Genomic DNA, 21,004 nt, shown 5'->3' with positions numbered 1-21,004 from the left:
AAACTGAACACATTATACACCAACACCACTTGCACATTACAGGAACTCACCCGGGATTTATTGCCACATTCCCCATACAGTCCTGACCTCGCTCCAAGCCATGGGCCACGTTGGGCCCATAAAGGAGTTCTTAGGACATGAGCGTTTCAAACATGAATAAGGCAGTCTGATCATGTCTCTCGTAACTGTGCTCTGTTATTCTGCACTACCAAAAGTCCCAGTTTGACCTGAATGTCCTTTGAAACGTTTGCTCTCAAGAAATCAGCATGTCAACAATGTTGAGTTAAATGCATTTATTATCATTTATTTAATGCCAAAAAGAAATTACAATGATTTGTTCTTATAGGATTTCCCACACGTTAGACAGTTTCTAGGGATAAAAGAAGCATTTTAAACACACATGAATATTATCTTGTGTAGAATCATTTATTCCTAATTATAAACTGGAAAACAACCTAATACAATAGGTTAAAAAAATGGCAGTAAAGAAAAGCTGAGTGTGATTTTCTCATCTAAAAGAGACAAATAGAAAAACTATTTATCAGTTAATTGGTAGTGCACTCGCTAATTTGTCATAATCACAAAAGTTTTGATTTGCATTATATAGTCATCGAGTTACATAATCATTATGTTCATTAAAAAAATTGGCTAATTTAGTTTAATTTTATCTGGCTTCATGTTTCCAAGAACCACTTTTATTCACCCTGGTTTGTATTATTATTTAATCTGATTTGTGTGAATGTATAGAAATGATTTACTGATATTACATCACAACCTGAGTTGATCATGATGATCATATCGCTCACTCACTCACCCATCGTCTATACAGTACATTCTTATCCTGTATACAGGGCCAGGTGTCTGGAGGCTATTTCAGGTGACGTGGACAGGGCATGAGGTGTGGCCAATCCATGACAGGCCACACACACACACACACTCACACGCTTGTTCAGACACTGCGGGCAATTTGAGAAATCCAATCAGCCTAATCTGCATGTCTTTGGACTGTGGGGGGAAACCGGAGTACCTGGAGGAACTAGGAGGTGCTAACCACTAAGCTACCGTACCACCTTATGATGATCATGACTATTATCCTTATTATTATTATTAGTACTAGTAGCTGAAAATAAATGTGAATGGACAATTTTTACCCAAATGACATTCATGAACATTCATAGTGACGTCTACTCTGACAATTCCTTCTGTCCCCGGTCTCTCGGCTTTTTCCTAAGCAGTTTATTGCCAATGAAAAGGCAGATGACATGCCATAAAACCCTGCGAAACAGCAGTAATATAACCAAAACCACCACCAAAACACCTGAAAACATTGCGAAATGACACTACAAAGTGATACCTAATGATGTTCTAATGCAACAAAAGCCCTTTCTTCACTCCTCTGTATATTTCTAGTTCCCCCCTTTTCTCTCGTTCTGTTTGACAGCCTCAATGCCCTGTGCCTGCTGGCCAAACAGAGATGTGTAAGTATTAATTCCAAAGACGAACCAGGAGTGTGTGTCCAGAGCAATGTAATCTCAGCTGCATGCCAAGCTCAGGCGCGGGGCCGAGGCGTGGGGCTCAGGCGCAGGCAGCTGACAGGGCAAGGTTGAGTTGCTGTTGCTGTGTTGTCAGGATGTAGATCGAGGGGGGGTGCAGTGGTGACGAGGGGGGCCTGCTGCACTATTCAGCCCTGGCTTTACCCACTTCAACCTGCTAACAATGACAGCTCTGTCCGAGAGAACTCCAAGAACCGAGCCGGGGCCCCCTCCCGAACTAAGAGCCCTGATTTGTGGAGTGTGCCCCGCTCCCTTCTCCTTCTGATCCCTTGTCTATCTGTCCTTCGCTCCTTTCTTTGGCAGAGCACTGATGTAATCCAAAAACATCCACGGGAGCAGCTGCACAGCGAAACTGTCCTCTCCAGCTCTCTCTCTCTCTCCCTCGCTCGTTTTTTTTCTTCTTCTCTCACTCTATCTCTCTCAGCCGCTTTCTTCTCCTTTTCTTTCTCCAGTGGCATGCGAGGCTGTCACAGGGAGGGAGCTGTGGGGAGCGGAGACAATTAGGGCCTTTCTCTTCTCTAAAATGGGCTATCACTTCAAATCTCTTTTGCCATCTACCTCCGTATCCTGTTTGAAGAGCTTTCGGCGTCTGGGTCGAAGACAAATGAAGAATTCCGACAGTTTGGGAATGCTGCATCGGACATGGGTTTAGATACAGAGAAGAACAGGGATGATGAATTCAAGAAGTTTTGTTATAAGAGTGTAAAGTTGTGTACGATGTGTGGAAAAGCTCACCTGGTGTTCGGCTCTCAGGAGCTCTTACTCCCTGGTCGTAAGCAGCAGTCTTATCCCAAAGTAAAGACCATGTGTTTGGTTTTAAGGTTTGAAGTGTAACCTTTCTGATAGGCACACAATAGCATTCACATTCGGTCTGAAAACTTATTGTGTGTGGGGTGGGGGGGGGAAGGGGGTCCTTGAAATCACATTGAACATACAACAGACTGTGAGCTTCTGAAGGTGAAAAACTTGTGAGACTTTCTGTTTTTACTTGCCGTAGAGCATTCTAACACCCCGCTGCACGCTTTTGGGAGGAGGCCTAAGGGTTATCCTGTGTGGAAAACCTTGATCCATACCATCCCTTCTACATGCCACAGAAGATGGAGGTGCACAGAGGGGTGGCTGTGTCCTACAAAAGACCCTCTCCAAATAGCCATCACATAAAGAAGTGTGTTTAAAAAATGTGCTGTCATCTGGAAACGCACAACAACAAACACCCTTAAACAACTACGATTATGTTCCATGCTATCGTGCAGATCTGGGAAATGCCTCGAGTTCTGACATTCTGTTTGACCCCAGTTGACCTCCGAGAAACTTGAGGTGGGGAAAACGCATGCGGAGTTTCTCAACAAACCCTTGGTAATGGCAACCAGAGAGGCCAAAAGCTACAAGCTGCCGAGTGGAGGAACAGGTTAGGGCGGTAAGGGTCGGAAACAGGACTCCGTACAGCCACGGGGCAGGAAGTGGTCTGTTCAGTGTTAGATGGGGGGGGGGGGGGCAATGATGGTAAATAAACAGTGTTAAAGACCAGTGCTTTCAAGCCTTATGTCAGCTGCCAGTTCCTCCAGTGGGGAACGAGTGTTTTTGAAGAAGGCACAGATTCCATGATCTGCTCAGCTGTCTAGGAGAAAAAGCTTGGTGAGATATGAAAAAGATGTTATCTTAAAAAAAAAAGAGGATTCTTACTTGTCAAAAAGTTTTAATATTCTATAATGGCAGGTTGGATTAAAATGCACATTCGAATACCGCATTTTTTTATCTTAATAGAAACAACCTAGTGTACTGATCGATTTTTGTTTAACCTTAACGTTTTTTAAGAGAAGTTTCCAATATCAGAGCTTTCCAAAAGATTAAGCACTTCTCAGGCACATGGTGAAGTCACATGTACAGAAGGCACAGAAGCAGCTTATTATATAAACATATATACATATATATACAATATCTACAGTCCCTTATAATAAATACATAATTTACTATATAATTTTTTTTTTTTTTTAATTGACCGGAAAATATGGCTTAACTTATGGCTTTGAGTTCAGGGGGAATCTCACCACTCCATCACTGATTCATTTCCTGGAACAGCTTGATCTTAATATTAATGTTAATTAATGCTTGTTAATATTATTATTATTTTTTTGCATTTCAATTAATACTGTATGTCTCTATTATATTGCTGAAATGTTTATTTAAATGAATTGAAAAAGATCTATTTTAGAGCTCCTTACCACAGAGTTATCAGATAAAACTTGATAATAATACTTATTATCTTAAGTGAAGTAGTGGTTAATTATTTTTACGTCGCATGTTTCCATTTTGCTTAATGGTATTATATTTCCTTTATTGCACAAAGAAAACAAATTCCTTCCTCAAGCCTAATCCTGCATGTGAAGTCGAGACATAATGATCTTCTTGCACGTTTGCCTTCAATGGCTTGTTCACTCCATCCTGAGTTCATCTATGTGATGATGTAACTGGTAGTAAACCAGTAACTGGGAACCTAATCATTTCTAAAATGAAATGAAAGCTCCATAAAAAAATTTCACAATAATGTTGCATTTCGATCATATTCAAGCGACAAGTGGACAAACAGGAACGTAGATAAGAATCATTCTCAGGATGGAAACGGGGGTTAAAAAAGAGAAGGAAGTATCACACAAGACCCTGGGTTCAACTGGCAGAACTTAAGAGGGTAAAGGGGCACTGCACTGGAGGCTACAGCCATTTTGGTCTTCGTCCAAGCCAAGCTGAGTGCCAAATGATGAGGACACAGGGCCCAGGATGTGGGCAGACTCCGCAGTGTGGGTGGGCTGACCCCACCTCTCTTTATGCCTGGGCCCCTGTTGATAAAATGGGCATGAAGGGATGTGCCTCTTCTATCCCCATTTAACCTACATTGTGAGCCTTTCGCTAGTTAGCTAGTCTTCAAATGAATTGTTGTCACTGACTCCTGCCAAGGTTCATGCCTTATTACTCTTACCGTAGAAAAGCCAATTGGTTAAGTGCGCATCTCGAGAGCTTTAATGACCGACAACTTTGATATGCTATCAACTTTGATTGAAACATGATATTTGTCGTTACATTACAAGGTTGGTAGAATATTAATACACAGCTCAGCTAACCAGGAAGATGCCCAAGAACTGCTCTGTTCACGGGTTCTGTGATCTCAAAATGTTTCATTTCACAGTTCATCTATTCAGCACAAGAGCAAACAGTGACCACATCCTGTGTAATCGAAATTGTATATAGAATTTGCATTGGGATTTACAAACTCATTTGACATTTAAATTCAGCTAGTAAATTTGTAGCAGTAATATTCATATTAGAGTATTTTATCCTAGGTATATCTCTCTGTTGAGACAAAGTGATAAAGAGGAGGGATTTTCCCCCTTACTGGGAAATTGTTTGGAAGTTTTACCACCGGTAGCCGTTAGTTCATGCAAATGAATGATTTGCCTTTACAGTGTTTACAGTGAATTCCCAATGCTGCTGTCTTTGAATGCACCATGTTGTTTGGAAGACAAGCTTTGGGACTGTATTCAACACAAAACGCAACGTGAAGTCCGAAACTATGGCATATCAATACATGGCATGCTCTGAACAAGGGTTGAGCGTCAGACAAGTAGAGTGGTAATTGGGACCAAAGATGGCGAAGGATGCCAAGTGTCCTTGTCAATGCAATTTCATTCATTCATCTTCAGTAATCACTTTATCCAGGTCATGATGGATCTGAAACCTATTCAAGCAACAATATCTCAGGGGAATTGAGGAATGGATACCCTCAGGATGAGATACCAGCCCACTGCAGAACGTCACGCATACACAAATTCACTCCCTCATTCATTTAGAATAACCAGCATGTTTTTTTTGGGGGGGGGAACTGAATAACCTGAAGGAAACCCATTTGGACACAGTGGGAACATGTGCAACTCTGCATAGTAACCTGAGTGCAGAACTCAACCAGGAACCTTGAACTTATGAAAGTATATCGATATATCACACAATATTATACAAATTTATAAGTATGTTCTAAATCCAGCAACATACATATCTAGGACATATCTTGTAATGTTTCCGATTTCAAGGTTGCATATTCACATCTATTGTTTTGACTGCGCTATGTACTGTACAGTAAATAAACTGTATTTTACCCAAACTTTTCTGTGTGTCTATGTGAGTGAAGGCAGAAATGGATTTTGCGGGCGGTAGGATTGGGGGGTGGTCGAGGGAAGCGAGGGTTATCGACAGGCAGGGCGCAACGAATGGCTGGCGCCAGACAAGCTCCACAAGCCTGGGGAAGATTTAGCGCCAAACAGAGCCGAGTGTCGGAGCGAGTGCGTGTGTGTTTGGGAGTGTATGCGAGAGGGTCAGGCTCTGAATGCCGAGCTGTTCAGGGCAGATTTCACGGCTGGCTGATCACAGGCGTCCGAGCCTCGACCCTCGCGACAGCTGCAAGGCCCTGCCGGCATTGCCCACTCCCCCCTCTACCCACACACACACACACACACACACACACACACACCTCCTCCATCCATATTCTGCACAATGGGGGCCAGCCTGGACCGGCACAGCCTAGCCCAACACTGCAGCGCCTGACAGGCCGCACTCGCTGCTAACGATGGCAACTGTGTGAGGTATGCATATGGGGGGGGGGGGTCATGCTAATGGAGCGAATGAGCGGGAAACGCAACAGCCCCTGCCCTCCCCCTGCAAGCTCAGTGAGGTGCTCCTGGTTTCTATAAGATTATTTCTCTTTCTTCTCTCTATTTGCTTTGCACATTTGTTTCATTACCATCATTTTTTCCTCTTTCTCACATCTCTTTTCAAAGGCATTATCTCAATCTGCATGTCCTCGAACCATCTCTCCTCCAAAGAGAGCACGCCCCGCGTACAATACAGGGACGCCGTGGCCTTTGCACACGGGAAGTTTTCGGGAGGCCGAATTGGGTCAGAGTTCAGGGAGGACAGATTGGCTCCGAGCACGCCTGTGCTTACTGTGCCCGATCATTGACAAACAGCACAAACGTGTGACACAATGATGAAGATGAAAATAAATAGCTGTAACCAGTGATACGGCATCAGTGAATCATGCAGTCAGAAAACAATGACCAGAAATATGCTGATCTACTTTTTACTTATTTCCCCCCCAAAAAAAATCCAAGCTTATAAATCATATTGTTAGACCATAAAGACCTTAAAACCAACTGTAGATTTTAAAGATTTATATTAAGCGTAATCAACTGGGAGTTAAAATGTATCAAGCATAAATAGAGTGTAAATGATGATAAGGAAACAGCTACAGTACTGTAGAAAAGTCCTAGGCACATGCTATAGAGCATGTAAGCCTTCAAAAAATACAGTAAAAAGCCCAGAAAACATGAATCAATTAATGAAACAAAGTATAACTCTTTTTTTTTGCATGCAAAACCCAGCAGCTTTCTTTTTGTTTTTGTTTTTCAAGTATTTTTTCTGTAACATTTAATTTTCCGTTGGAATACTAATGTTTGGAAATGTTTTGTAGTAACTCAACAATGAAGTCCTAAAGTAAAAATAAATGTAAAAAAAAAATCCTTAGGAAATTTGTACTAAAAAACGCAAAAACGCCCGAAAAAGTTCTCCATATGAAAAGGAATGAAAATATCACGAATGCTTTACATTCTCAAAAGAATATCTTCTTTTTTACACTACTGATGCCGTCACATAGAGTTTTACCTGTAATGAATGAAAGGACATCTGTAAAGCTTATTTGTATTAAATATCTTGTTTGGTTGCAGTGTTTCCCACACACAGGTGAGACTCGGGCAGGGTGCCCAGGTATAATAACAACCTGCCAAGTATATAAAGTCCTATTTAAAATCATCTGTGTTGTTTTTTTTTTTTCCCAGTCCTTTCCAGAAGCAGTGTGTTAAGGCTCTCAGTGTTACTGATCGGAAGGTCGGCGGTTCGAGCCACAGCTCTGGCTGGTTGCCACTGCTGGGCCCTTGAGCAAGGCCCTTAACCCTGTCTGCTCCAGGGGCAGCGTTTAAATGGCTGACCCTGCGCTCTGACCCTAGCCTGTTAACAAGAAGTTGGGATGTGTTGAGAAAAAAAAAAAAAAGAGTTCCACTCAGCAGTAATGTACGTATATGTGACAAATAAAGACAAAAAATACAATAAAAGTAATAATAATAAACAGAGCAACGAGAACAACTAATATGAGAGAAGGACTTAGTAGTAATACTTGGATGTTCATTTTCTTGAATTTGATTGCCTAGCATGTAAATAATAAATGTAATTAACCTCGATATCAATTTGACTTTGTGTCTGCATGGTGCCATGAGACAGCCTGGTGTTCTACCCATACAATACGTGCATTTTCACCTGATATCCAGTGTTCCCAGAATAAGCCTTGGTTTACGACAACCCGGGTAAACAAGGACATTATCCTCACCATGGATAAAGCGGTTACTGAAAATGAGTGAATGACTTCAAATAAATTGTCCTTATTATTTCTTCCCCTAAACCCCCAAAACCTTCCCTTAGTCTCCCGATACTTATGTTGCCTTTGACCACCTATGAGGCTGTAGCATAAATGTCATCCATCACTGTGATGAAAACCAGAGCTTTCAACACAAATGAGGCAGACTGTTGACTTGCACAAGACAGCAAATGGATGTAAAGATCAATAATCATAAAATATCAGCACAATGAGGGCCTTCATTAAAAAGCGATTATTAAAAGTCTGAAACAGTTAAGAATGTGCCAGGAATTAGATGCATGAACATACTTGGCTGTAGACAGATCCATCACCAAGATAATGACCTCAACCATACATTTCTATCAACACAGAGTTGCTTGCTGGAACATGATTATCTCAACCTTAGGCTCGGAACTTTTTTTTTGGAGGAATTAAGAGGACGGTTTGGAAGTAGCTTAAAGTGTTTTAAGATGTTCTACAAGTGCTACGTTGGCCACTTTACTGGAAGAGGCACTGTGGTTATTTTATTCTTCTTCTTACTTGAAGGGGGACAATAATTTTGAAAGGAGATTTTTTTTTCTAAATGGTGCTAATGCGCATTATGTAGAATGTGAAGACATCAACTAGTCTTATCTGTTTGGGCTATTGGAGGAAACCCACCAAGAACATGTACACTCCATGAGCACAGACCCTTGACCGCGGAGATGCAAGGCCACGGTGCTAACCACTATGCCACTGTGCTGCCTAAGGTGCTAAGAGGGTTTTGGAATAATTCTGTCAAGTCTTCTACAGTACTATAATTTCTGCCTTGATGTGAAAATAAAACTTTTTAAAAAATGAGACGTTTCATATCGTCCTATGCATCACTGTGTCACTGTGGCTGTCGCATGCTGGAGCCTCTTGACCTGAATTGTTTCTTGGTTATGACAAATAGTCTGGTCATGCCCTCATGCTTCTTGCGCATCATGGAGCTTCATCTATACATCTTGACCATTCAGGAACACTCTGTTTGATCACCAGTTAATTCAATGCCCCCGAAAGCACTGTAATGAGCTTAGACTGTGCAGACACATGATAATCCTATTTCCTACCCGAATGGGTTGTGAGGTTTATTGCAACATATGAAAAAACACCAGTAACCTCAGACACCCACCTTGCTAAAACTGGGTGCACAATCATTACACAATACCCCAAAAATGCCTTTAAATTGCTATTTAAATGCCCCATTTACCCACATGGCTGTATTTGGACGCTGGCTGTGGAATGGAACGCCAGATAATTGAATCTGTTATCACACCAACACCTTCGTTCCATTTGAAAAAACACAATGACTGGGATGTTTGTCAAAAAGATATTAACTTTTATAGCAAGGAATCCACCCCCCCCCCCCCCAGATCAACACCATCCCCCCACCCCCCACCCAACACCCCCCACTGCCCTGCCGCTGGCTGGCACAGATTTACACCCGCGCCGAAATTTTGGCTCAAAGGTTTCATGCACCTCATGTGACAGCAAGCGCAGTTGAGTGCCTGCTGAATCTGAGCCGATATATGCATTCCACACGCTCTGAGAGCCAGGATCGGCTGGGCAAAAAGAGAGAGAGCAGGTAGCTGCATTTCACCGCTCAAGACTGGGCTCATTGTCTGGCCTCTGTGGGAAACTCGCAATACTTCCTTCAAGGGTGATTACTAAGAAACTTAAGATTCCGTGTCAGTGACGCTTCTCATGTTTGCCACAGGAGCACGCATCTGCCCCCTCATATTTACCCATCCCTCGCGTACAAGCATGCGCGTGCCCTACCATCCACCTCTACATTTTATACACAATTACGCCCTCCAATGATCAGGGTACCTGGACTTTATCACTCGGCTACTTGAAACATCACAGAGGGCAAGGTGTGAAGTTTCTCCCCAATCTCTCAGCATGAGCTACATACACTCTCTGCAGGGAGGAAGATAAGCTCACTCTGATCAGGAGATAGATGCGGCCATGCAGGCAAAAGGTCAGCATTATCATGATTACGCCGAGCCAGATAATCAAGCTTTGTGTCTTTATCAAATGCGTGATGCCGGAACGGTATGACTAAACCGCTTGTTCAGTAGAAAAACAAAAGCAAAAAAATCAGGTCTAGAATTTCAGTTAGTCCAACTGATTCTTGCATTACAACCACGTTTGAAAGTTTTTAAAACATTCCTGCTAGATCAACTAAGAACTGTTTCCAAGTCTCTAGACATGTAAACTTTCGTCAATTAATGAACTGCCACAGGAGCCAGGTTTTTCTGCAACAGGAAGAGTACAAAAAGACTGCTCCTGAGATGGAGACTCTTGTGCCTGTTGCTTGTGGGATGGGCCATACTGACATCTAGCGGCGGTCTCAATCACAGCTCCGTCGTGCATTCTGGGAGACAAACTCGAAGCAGTGCTGACATAGATTAATGACTCCTTTTACAGCTAATGATAGAGCAATGTGGACAGCTGCTGGGCAGCCCATGGAATGCCAACACTGACCCCGGGCTTTGGTGGATGAAGAAGAGAGATATTCACTTCACCTCTCTAGCTCTCTTTCCTTTACTTCTGCTTGAAATTATCCCTCTTTTTGCCCATTCAAAGCTCATCACACCAGTTCCTTCCTTTTCTAAAGGCCTGCTTCTTATGGGGTCTTTTTCTTCGGTTCACCTGTATGCAAATCGGCTCAGCATTCTGTTTCATTAATCTGGGAGAGGTAGGGCGAGATAGCAGCAGATTGCTTCCGCCGCGGCAGAATGTTCACCGCACTTTGGCCACAAGTTAATTTATTACTGGAGGGTTTGGAGGGCCAGGCGCACAGGGGATGTTTGTTAAAGATCCTTTTCAGTGCATTCACTCGGCCAGAGTACGGTGCTTTGAAACCCCCCCCCCTGCAAAAGAGTGGCCATTCACAGAGAGTGCAGGAAACCTGAGGGAAGAACTAGAAGGACAATTCTGAAGAAAAAGAGAGATTAAGCAAGGGGGAGTGTGTGCGTGTGTGTGTGTGTGTGTGTGTGCAAGAAAGAGAGAAAACGAGGAACAGAACTGGACTTAAAATGAACGCATTTGTGTTAGAGAAAGTGAAAAACTTTGACTTGGAGTAGACTTTAAGATGTTTAAAACGACCAGGATGATAAATTTGATAAAACTTTTCTTTTTTTAATAAAACAAAAAAAAAATTCCCTTCACTCAGTTGGAATCACAGATACGAAAATGCTTGCGTCGTTGGAAGGTACCCTATGTAATGCACGAAAGTCCCATTGTCGTTGTTAAAAAAGGAACATTACTTATCAGTTCGGCGCTACTGAAACACACCTCAGCAGCTGCTGTGACTGCAAACAAAAGGCCAGGCAGTGTGAGAAAGGTGTGGGTTGAACTGAAGATGAGGAGAGCTGAACTTTCTCCTCAGTATCTCATTAGTTACCGCCTTCCTTAACCCGTGAACAAAATGAGTGCAAACGGGGCATGGCGAGGTGACGGAGCAGCACCTGGCTGACAGGTGTGTGGGCTGTCAAGGGTCACGGAATTAACGGCTTCGCTCACCTGACTTACCTGAGCAGGAGAAAGGGGCAGATCCTAAACAGACAGGTGCATCTGCTTAAACAGTGGTACAAACACATCCAAAAAAAAAAAAAAAAAAAAACCCTGGACCTGCAAAGCCGGCCAACATAATTACAGCTGGGGAAGCATGTGGATAGGGCTTTGAATTGCAGTGGTGGAGGTGCTGAAGAATAGAAGGGGAGTGAGAGAAGCAGATAAGTTGTCCAGTATTCAAGCCACATCAAAAACATTGATCTGTAGCCCACGTACATTATGTGGTTGCAGGGACAACCTCCTTTTCTTCACCCAAGCCCCTGCCAGAGGGTAAGGACGGCCGTCCTTTCTACCACCCTGATGCCCTGGTTTTCACTTTCTTTAATTATAGCCTGTAAAATGCGAACCCACTCTGTCCAAAAACAGAACTTAGGAATTAGGGCCAGGTGCATGGGCTTTAAAGTACTGGGGCAAAGAGGGAGGTGAGAGTGGGATGTATCTTTAGTGCTTAAAGAGGCAGTTAGTTAAACCGCCCCAGTGAACACAACACAGCAGTAAAGGGCCATGCAACAGCTGTTTTCGGATCCACAGAACTGAAGGATCGATGCCTTCAAGATGACAGAAGGTCATGCTGGTGGACATATCAAGCTAAAAGTTTTGTCACTACAGAGCTATTAAAGATGTTATAGCTGCTGAAAGTAAGATTAAGGATTTTTAACCTGCTAGTAGAAAGTTGCTTGCGCAACAATATTTCATAACATGGTTTCTGTTTCTCCCTTATCTATTGCACAGATTAATCATATGGCTGCGAACGCCAAGTCAATACACAGTCAAAGTAAGTTCATGGCTCTGTCCGAGTACTCACCAATGGCTAGTTGCAAGCTTTTTACAGTAACATCGCATTATGCATTTTGAAATACACATGTTTGGGACACTGTGCATTTCAGCGGCAAGGTACGATTGCTTTGATCTGTACCTGAGTTTGATTGTCTGCCCACTATTGTGCATCCATATTAGCAAAAAAACTAAACAGAACAAAAGTACACTTAGGACAACTACTATGCATTTGTTTGCATGTCGTCGCTCCATTCTTACTTCTGTGTACACTTATTATCCTTCTACCTTGTGTGTTGGAGTTTCAATATGCAAGTGTACCCGGATATGGAATAACATTACTTTATATACACACACACACACACACAGGACATGCATCATTGATCTGTGCTCGGGTACAGTATAAACTGTCAATAATCATATGAAATCAAATAAATTGATCTTTGAGGGTCAAGCGTACTCAGATTTAAGCCTGGGTCCCTAATGTAAAAGCCCCAACAGTTACTAAATATCAAGCAACAGGGCAAAACTGGCTCATGCAGGATCACATCTTACTGCATCAGCCAATCCTGCACTCATTTCTAACAATAATAAAGGTGAGCTAGCATACTGTCAACTTGCACCTTCAGGGTTTGGGTTTGATTCCATAGTTGGGTCTGTGTGCATGGAGTTTTCATCTTCTCCCATGCTTGGTGGGCTTCCTACGTGCTCTTCAGATTTCTTCCACAGTCCAAAGACCTGCTAATTGACATTCCCAAAAAGTGCCCATAGCATATGTGTGTGTGTGTTAATGTGTGTGCCATGTGAAGGATTGGCACCTCGTCCCCCTGCCTAGTGCCCTAAGTCTCCTGGGATAGGCCACTCTTTAGTGGTTATTGGTCAAATGAGCCATTTATTTAAAATATTTTTACTATCCTGTGCAAAATACAGATGCAACTCAACAGAGCACAAACCTAAAGAACAATTAGTGGTTATACGGAGAGTGCTATGATAGAAGATTTAAAAGCAAAGAATCCTTAGGATACCTTAGAACGCATTTTCCTAGAAAGTGAAACCTCGGTATTATGTAGGGAAGTACATAGTGCATATCTGAGAATATAATAGGGTGGGTGAAAAGTGTCTGCAGGAAAATGACAGGAAGGAGGACCATATAAGGACAAGCAGCTCAGTGAGACAAAAAAAAAAAAAAAGTACGGCCATAAAAAAGCAGGTGAGGCTCAGGAATGTCACCTCATTCACCTGTCAGATTTTGTTGGTTTAAGTAATAATTGTAATCTGTTCATTAATAACTCAACATTTTCTCAAGCTGTCATGTTTAATACTGCAAGCCATTAACGCCCCATTAGGAAAAGAGCTGCTATGAATCAATTCCACAGAAGAAATGTAATTCTCTGCCATCGAGGAATGCCGTGGGAGTCAAAGCCTTGCAGGCTGCAAATTGCGTGGGTGAACTCCTCTGCAGAGGTAGAGATGGGAAACACCTCAGGTATCAAAGAAGCCCTTTACAGAGAGAAGATAAGCACAGACCAGTTAAGTGCCATCCAAATAACTAACATAGTACAGGGCCTCACATCACTTATGCATTCGTCATTCCGTTTATTCATTCCTTTATTTAATTGTTAAAGATATTGATTGATTTTCTACAGGGTGAGTGGAAATTAACTAAGCCCTACCCCATGTTGGACCACCATATTTGCTCTTACTGTGCACATGTGGATAGACCAGCAGTTTCCAGGACATTGGCTGGGACGACACGGACCTCATGCATAGCCTCCAAAAGGTTCACTCCATATGATTTTACAGATCTCGCTCCATATGATCTTTTCCTGTGGAGCTACACAAAGGAGAAGGTGTACAGGACAAAGCATCGCACACTGGAGGACTCAGCAGGTCACGCGATTCTCAGCACTATCCCAAACCACTTGCTACAGAGGACGTGCATTCCATATGGACTTTATTGCCAATTTATAATGCCTTGTTACTTTTCACTCACCCTGTATATCAGCAATTTCGACTATAATTACAAATCATTTCAATGTATCTCTGTAACAGCAGGTTTCTAGTATAATTCACAGGGACTCCACTGGTTCATTAACCACATTACATTAGTCAATAATAAATATTATTATTATTATTATTATTATTTGTACATGATTTAAAAAAAAAATTGAACCATTTTTAGATTTTTAGTTTTGCTTCATTAATTAACAACCCGTGAAAAAAACTGCAGTACCAGCGTTGTACAAAAAGGTAAAGGTTTTTTAAAGTTTTTTTTTTTTTGACCAACTCAGAACAGTGAGGTTCATCAAGGAATGACCGTTTGTAGCTGTTAGGACAAAAGCGATATCATGAACGTGTTTTGTATATTATACCATTAAACACCCACACAAAAAAATCTTTTTTTCATTGTCTTCTAATGAAAAAACATCAATTTCAGAGGAACGATGTTAATTGATTTGCTTCAGGTTGCATCGTATCACCCTGTCGTTTACTATTTTAAAATTAACAGCAAGTTGCAGCATGTTTTTTTTTTTTTTAATAAACCACATTTGCGCTAAAAAGAAAAGAAAAAAAACCACCGCCTACAGAAGATCTGCAGCTGGTTCTCAGAGATACGTACTATATAAATTTCCTTATAAAACAGTACCACAGTGTAGATGAAACAACAGATGCAGTTTGCTTTAAAGTCAACGGGGTTATGACAAACAATAATTAGTTTTACCGGTTCTTACTGTTTATATAAAGTGTATGATTAAGGTGTTGGACTTCCTCAAGCTAAAAAAAAGGCTTCAATGGTCCATGGCCTCAAATAAACAAGTGTCTCAAAATTAAGGAAATGAAGTTATACAGTAGTCCTCTAGTATGGGTAACGTGTTAGTGCTAGGGGTTCTTCATTCTGTCCATTAACCTACTTATTGTATTAATTATTATTATACTTTATAATTATCTTTATTTGTTAAGTATGTTAAAGCACAAACTAAGGCTGGTGACAGGGAGTTTTTGGTTTCTGGTCTCTGGCATACACACCTGGCAGTAATTAAAAAGAGTCAATCAATCATGTAATTAGACACCTATAACAGATCCTGTCATAACCCCAGCATACTCAACAAGTGGGTGTGGACCTATTTAGAGAAATGTAAAACGAACAAGGCCAAATCTGCCAACAGTTAATATCCCAATGTCAGTTTGTCAGTGATTCCAAGAAGACGAAAATAAAAGGGGATGTCCAGAGCAATGTTTTAAGATCGTCTACTTTAGGCCAGATGTATGATTTTCTGCCTGTTTTTACAGTTATTATCAAAAGTTCAGTTTAAATAATTCTTTGTTTGTTTGCTTACAAGAGCCTGAATCTGATTGAAAAGTTAAGCCAAAGAGTAATTTTCCTTACGCAAAAGATCTTGTTAGAGGATTCTCTTCTTATGAACTGACATTAGTTTAATCAGTTAAGGCTGTGGGTTACCGGGTTACTGATCAGAAGGTTGAAGGTTCAAGTCCCAGCTTCAACTGCCATGGTTCCACTGTGGAGCACTTGAGCAATCATTCAAGCATAAAAAACATTTAACTTACGGCATGAACCAGTGAGAAACCAGTGAAAAACCAGTGCAAATGATGACAGATGATTAGGCGGGTGATTCGTACACTGGTGATGCTGAATGCTGAGTGGTTGGAACAAATAAGAGGAGAAATAAGGTTGCTGCTGAGTTTGTTAAATAAACAAACCATTTTTTTATTGTATCTTTAGGCACTTTGCAGCCTGTCACGGTAAAACATTTGTTCCTATTTTTTTAAATTTAATATACATAATTGAATTTAACATAATAAGGAATGAGGGGTGTCTCAAGGTAAAACATTATCCAGATTTTTGGATACAGTACCATGCAAATATCTTAGACACCCTGTTTTTTGTACAAACTTGTTTTTTTTTAAGCAAAAAATTTCCGCACCCTATATTGCCAGTTTCATTTGATTACTCTTTAGTGCTCTTTATAGAAATCTCTTTCATGTATAAATGCGCAAAAAAGGACCCCGCTTGTGATTTGCATGAAAGAAAAGCAGAGTTCTGTGATTGGTTCTTTGTGGTCTGAGGGTGTATGTGGTGCCAAACCACTCACAGAAGAGCGTAAACAGAAGTGTTTGGATCTAACACTTAGGTGAAAATCTGATGGACAAAACAAAATTTAGAGGATCGGTCAAACAAAATTTTGACCAATCCTCTAAAGAAGGAGTAAGATTTTTTTAAAGAGAATTATTACAGGTGACAAGACATGGATTCATCACCACGAGCCCAAGAGTAAACAGCAGGAGTACGGAACGGAAACATCCTCAATCCTTCTGCCCACACTGTCGACACTTATAACTTGATCTTGCTCCATCAGATTTTCACCTCTTTGGTCCACTGAAAGAAGCTCTACAAGGAGGAAGATTCACTTCTGCTGAAGAACTGACGACAGTGGTGCTGTCATGGCTTACTGAAACATTCTTCATAAGGGAATACAAACAATTGCTGACAGGTGGATGAAGTGTATTGAAAAGCAAGGAGATTGTGCCGGAAAAAAATTTATTAATATATTCTAGTCAGATTGCGGATCATTTTTGCCTCACCTTCACACATATATATATGGCCCTGGCCCCTGGTTTAAGCCCTCAGCAGCATAAACTGATTAAACCACATTTAATCGGAACCACATTTATTCAGATTGATAAAGACATATAAATAGTAGGAATATGTAATTGAGCAAAGTAGCCCTATTTCACACTGTTTTTATTTCACAAATATAAAAAGACTGCTTTTTGGCGTGATATCGCTGGGGTTTGGTGCAGTGAATCAAATAATGCTCAGGGGCGAATAACCTGGATACGGTTATGAAAATTAGTTAGGAGGAATTGTATGCAGTGATGAGTGATGTCACTCTGCAGTTGGCAGGTAAAGACCACCACTAAAAAACCACTTCATGCTTCATGTCAAATCAGGAGAGAAAATAAGCAATGTGCAGGGAGGGAGCTTGTTTGTGTATGAAGGGGTAAGAATGATTTGTGTATTGGAAGAGAAGTGCCAGGGTGGGTAGGAAGTACTTTGATATCTGTCCTCAAGTGCTCGGGTTGTCAACGCATGCTGTTTTGGGTAAACGTGCCCCAACTGGGTTTGTGTGTTTGTCTCTCTGTGGTGAAAAGGAACATAGAGACAGACAGACATGCAGGATCAATATTTTTTTTTCTCCTTAGGAAGAAACAAAAGGTAAATTGGGGCCAAACAGGTGATTTAAAATTCAGAGGTGTGTCAAAGTCGCTACCGCCATTTGTTGGAACTCGACCATAATCACCCATTATTTTAGGAAAACACTGTTTCTTGCCGTTATAGGGAAACGCATTAACAATTTAACACATGTAACTTTGAAGGTGATTATTGCCCTTTATCAGTCTGTCCCGAAGTGTTTTCTTCTTTTATACCCCTGCAATTTGGCATCCATTCCAAATTACAACATAAAATCTGTTACTATAAAACAATAACACTTTATAACAAGTCCATTTATATAAAACAGTGATGTAACTCTGCTGGCAAAAACAGAAGATTAATCTATACTTTCTGACCAATCAGCACTCAAGAATGAAAAAGAGAAAAATAAATAATACAGTGTAACCTCGGATTACGAGCATAATTTGTTTCCGAAAGTGGGCTCGTATTCCAAAGCACTCGTAAACCAAATTAAATTGTCCCATACGAAATAATAGAAACTCAAATTATTCGTTCTACAGCCCAAAAAAATTAATACATAAAAATAATTAATACAAAATATAAAGTAAAAATAAAACAAATTAACCTGCACTTTATCTTTTAAAAAAAGGAAAAATAAATCCTGACAGATAAGTATTTCCGTTTGTGCACGTAGGCTCTGTGTGTGTGTGTGTGTGTGTGTGTGTGTGTAACACTCTCTCGCCTTTACAGCCCCCTACCACCCACTCCTTCTCTCAGCTTCCCAAACACACACACACACACACACACACACACACACACTCTCTCCCTGTCTTACACACAAACTCTGCTCTGTCGTGATTCTTTTCAAAGGTAAAGTGACACACGACAAGCTGATACAGAGAAAAAAAATTATCTTAACCCTCTAATGAGACTTGCTTTTGCTTTATACCCGCGCACACACACACACGCGCTGTACAAACATGCTTACAAACACAAAATAGATTTACATTTAGACATTTGGCAGACGCTCTTATCCAGAGCGACTTACATTTTTATCTCATTACACATCTGAGCAGTTGAGGGTTAAGGGCCTTGCTCAAGGGCAACTTGGTGGTTGTGGTGTTTGAACCTGGGATCTTCCGAACCGTAGTCCAATGCCTTAACCACTGAGCTACCCCTGGCCATATTAAAATAAAATATGTTTCACACACACACGTGGACACAGTGTTGTAAGAAATAGTACACGCGTGCATACAGTAGATGTTGCTTATACCGCAGATCTTATAAGAGACGCGCACTAAGACCCCAGAGGGGAGATGATTACCTACAATTCCGCAGCGCAAGAGAGAGAAACCGTTGGCTCGGTTGTGATCATGTGACGCTTGGCGTCAAAACAAGAAGCGCAGGCGTGATACATGATACTCGGTGCTCCTAAACCAGGACAATGCTCGTTTTTAAGTCAAAATTTATTAAAAATCTTTGCTTGTCTTGCGGAACACTCGTAAACCGTGTTACTCGTCATCCGAGGTTCCACTGTAATTAAAAGATTTTTTAAAAGATTCAAAAAAATAATAATCATTGATATTTCTCGTTATAATATACAAATTTATTTAAACATATCTCACAACACTGAAATGCTCATGGAATGGTATCAGTGATGCAAATTATTAATATTGTTTTTTTTACATATATACATTTTATTAATCATGCTAATAGCTTACAACATTCTTATTCAACACCGACATATTAAATTACATACCAAGTTTAAAAATGGCTCCTCTGCAGCAGTGATTTTCCCTTTAGAATTCTTTAACCATCATATTTTTACATCAGATATATTCTTATATTTAATATTTATATAAATATTTATATTTGTTAAAAATGCCCCAATCATAGCATCAGTCTACTAAACCAAATGTATATTTTATTATTGATCATCTTATATATTGACTAAGATCTATCACCAAATCCTTTGTAATTTAAAGCTACATCACATTATAGGAAATATCTACTTGAAAAGAAATTAAAATAATAAAAGCTTTTCTTAATCTAATTATTATCTGACACATTTGTAGTGTATGTTTGATTTCAGATAAACAATTCAACAAAAAAATAGAAAAAAAAGGATGCACCTGATTAACATGAAGTCAAACCTACACCATTACACTCCAACAATAAATGTAGTAACATGAGTGACACTGAAAATATTCTTATACAGTAAAAACTACTTCTAGTGCTATGCATGATAAACAGTTTGACAATTCTTACCTACACTGAATACGATGTACATAGATTTATCAATTGACATGACAACTGCCCTTAAATGCCCTTGCTTTGTAATTTCTGGCTTATGGTTAAGATTCATATACTACAAATGTGGGAGATAAAAATTAGGCTGAAGCTCACTGGGTAGATCTCAATACAACCTACACTCTCATGATTGTACACGGTCAATGAACAATGAGAGATGAAACTACTTAACCAACTCTGGCTGTGTGTGTAGTCTGGGAAAACCATGTGATGATGCAAATTTTGGCAAACAGCTAAACAATAATAATTTTTTTTTAATCTAGCATGTCCAAAAGCAAGTATTCACTTATAAGCCTGATTAACACCACCACCAGGTAAGCTGAACAACACTTCAAATCCCAAAAAAAGCCATTACAACAACTTGCCAAAAAAAAAAAAAGGTTAATGCTGACCAGGATAGAAAGGCACCAAAACACTCTAAGCATCACAACCAACTATGCAAAGAGACCGCCATGGGATGCGCTGGATAAACAAGCATGATTCATGGAGGCTTCACAGCACACAGCACCCGAAGGACCTGCTGCTAATGTTCGTGTGCCAGACACCACAGCACAACCCCAGAGAGCCCAGAGCTGCGCTGGTGGCACAAGGGGAAACAAAAACCTAGGTGTTTTTTTATGTTAATAGTTTTTAATATTATAGCTGACAGTGTAATTTAAGAAATTGTTTTTTTTTTTTTACCAAAATGATGTGCATGAATGTTTTTATTCCCTTAATTAAAAAAAATCTTATCTACGCTACATCCACATGTCTACAGATATTTACAGATATTTTATAAAATAATTCTTATACTTCTGTTTAAAAAGTTTAACACAATGTCTTTAAAATGACCTTTATCCATACGCAACTAAAATATATATATATATATATATCTTATTTTTAAATGCTGTCACAGCAGCACCATGTGTGCACACAATGCAAGCGTCATAAAATGTCGTTTCAAAATGCCTTACAGTAAGTAAAACTTTAAGAGTCTCATGCTCCTGAATGCGAGAAATGCAACTATGGATTAAAAAATAAATTAATTAATATAAATGCACAGATTGATATAATGGGAATGATGATGAGATGGAACTATTGTGCAAAGATGTTTTGCCCAGGTCTTTGGTTCAAAACCTAAAT

The 21,004-nt window shown here is 40.4% G+C and overlaps 1 long non-coding RNA gene across 1 annotated transcript; it reads right to left on the bottom strand.

Moving 5' to 3' along the window:
• Positions 1 to 278: 278 nt before the first annotated feature.
• LOC128543346 (uncharacterized) lies at positions 279 to 2,349 on the bottom strand. Its single transcript, XR_008365712.1, has 2 exons — positions 2,289 to 2,349; positions 279 to 2,184 (listed from the first exon to the last, which is right to left on the bottom strand). It is a non-coding gene; the product is annotated as an uncharacterized LOC128543346 (long non-coding RNA).
• Positions 2,350 to 21,004: the final 18,655 nt, after the last annotated feature.

This window comes from Clarias gariepinus, chromosome 15 (assembly GCF_024256425.1).
Source record: "Clarias gariepinus isolate MV-2021 ecotype Netherlands chromosome 15, CGAR_prim_01v2, whole genome shotgun sequence".
Lineage (NCBI taxonomy): Eukaryota > Metazoa > Chordata > Actinopteri > Siluriformes > Clariidae > Clarias > Clarias gariepinus.
The sequence above is the reverse complement of the archived record's forward strand: the minus strand, read 5'-3'. Positions and strand labels throughout refer to the sequence as shown.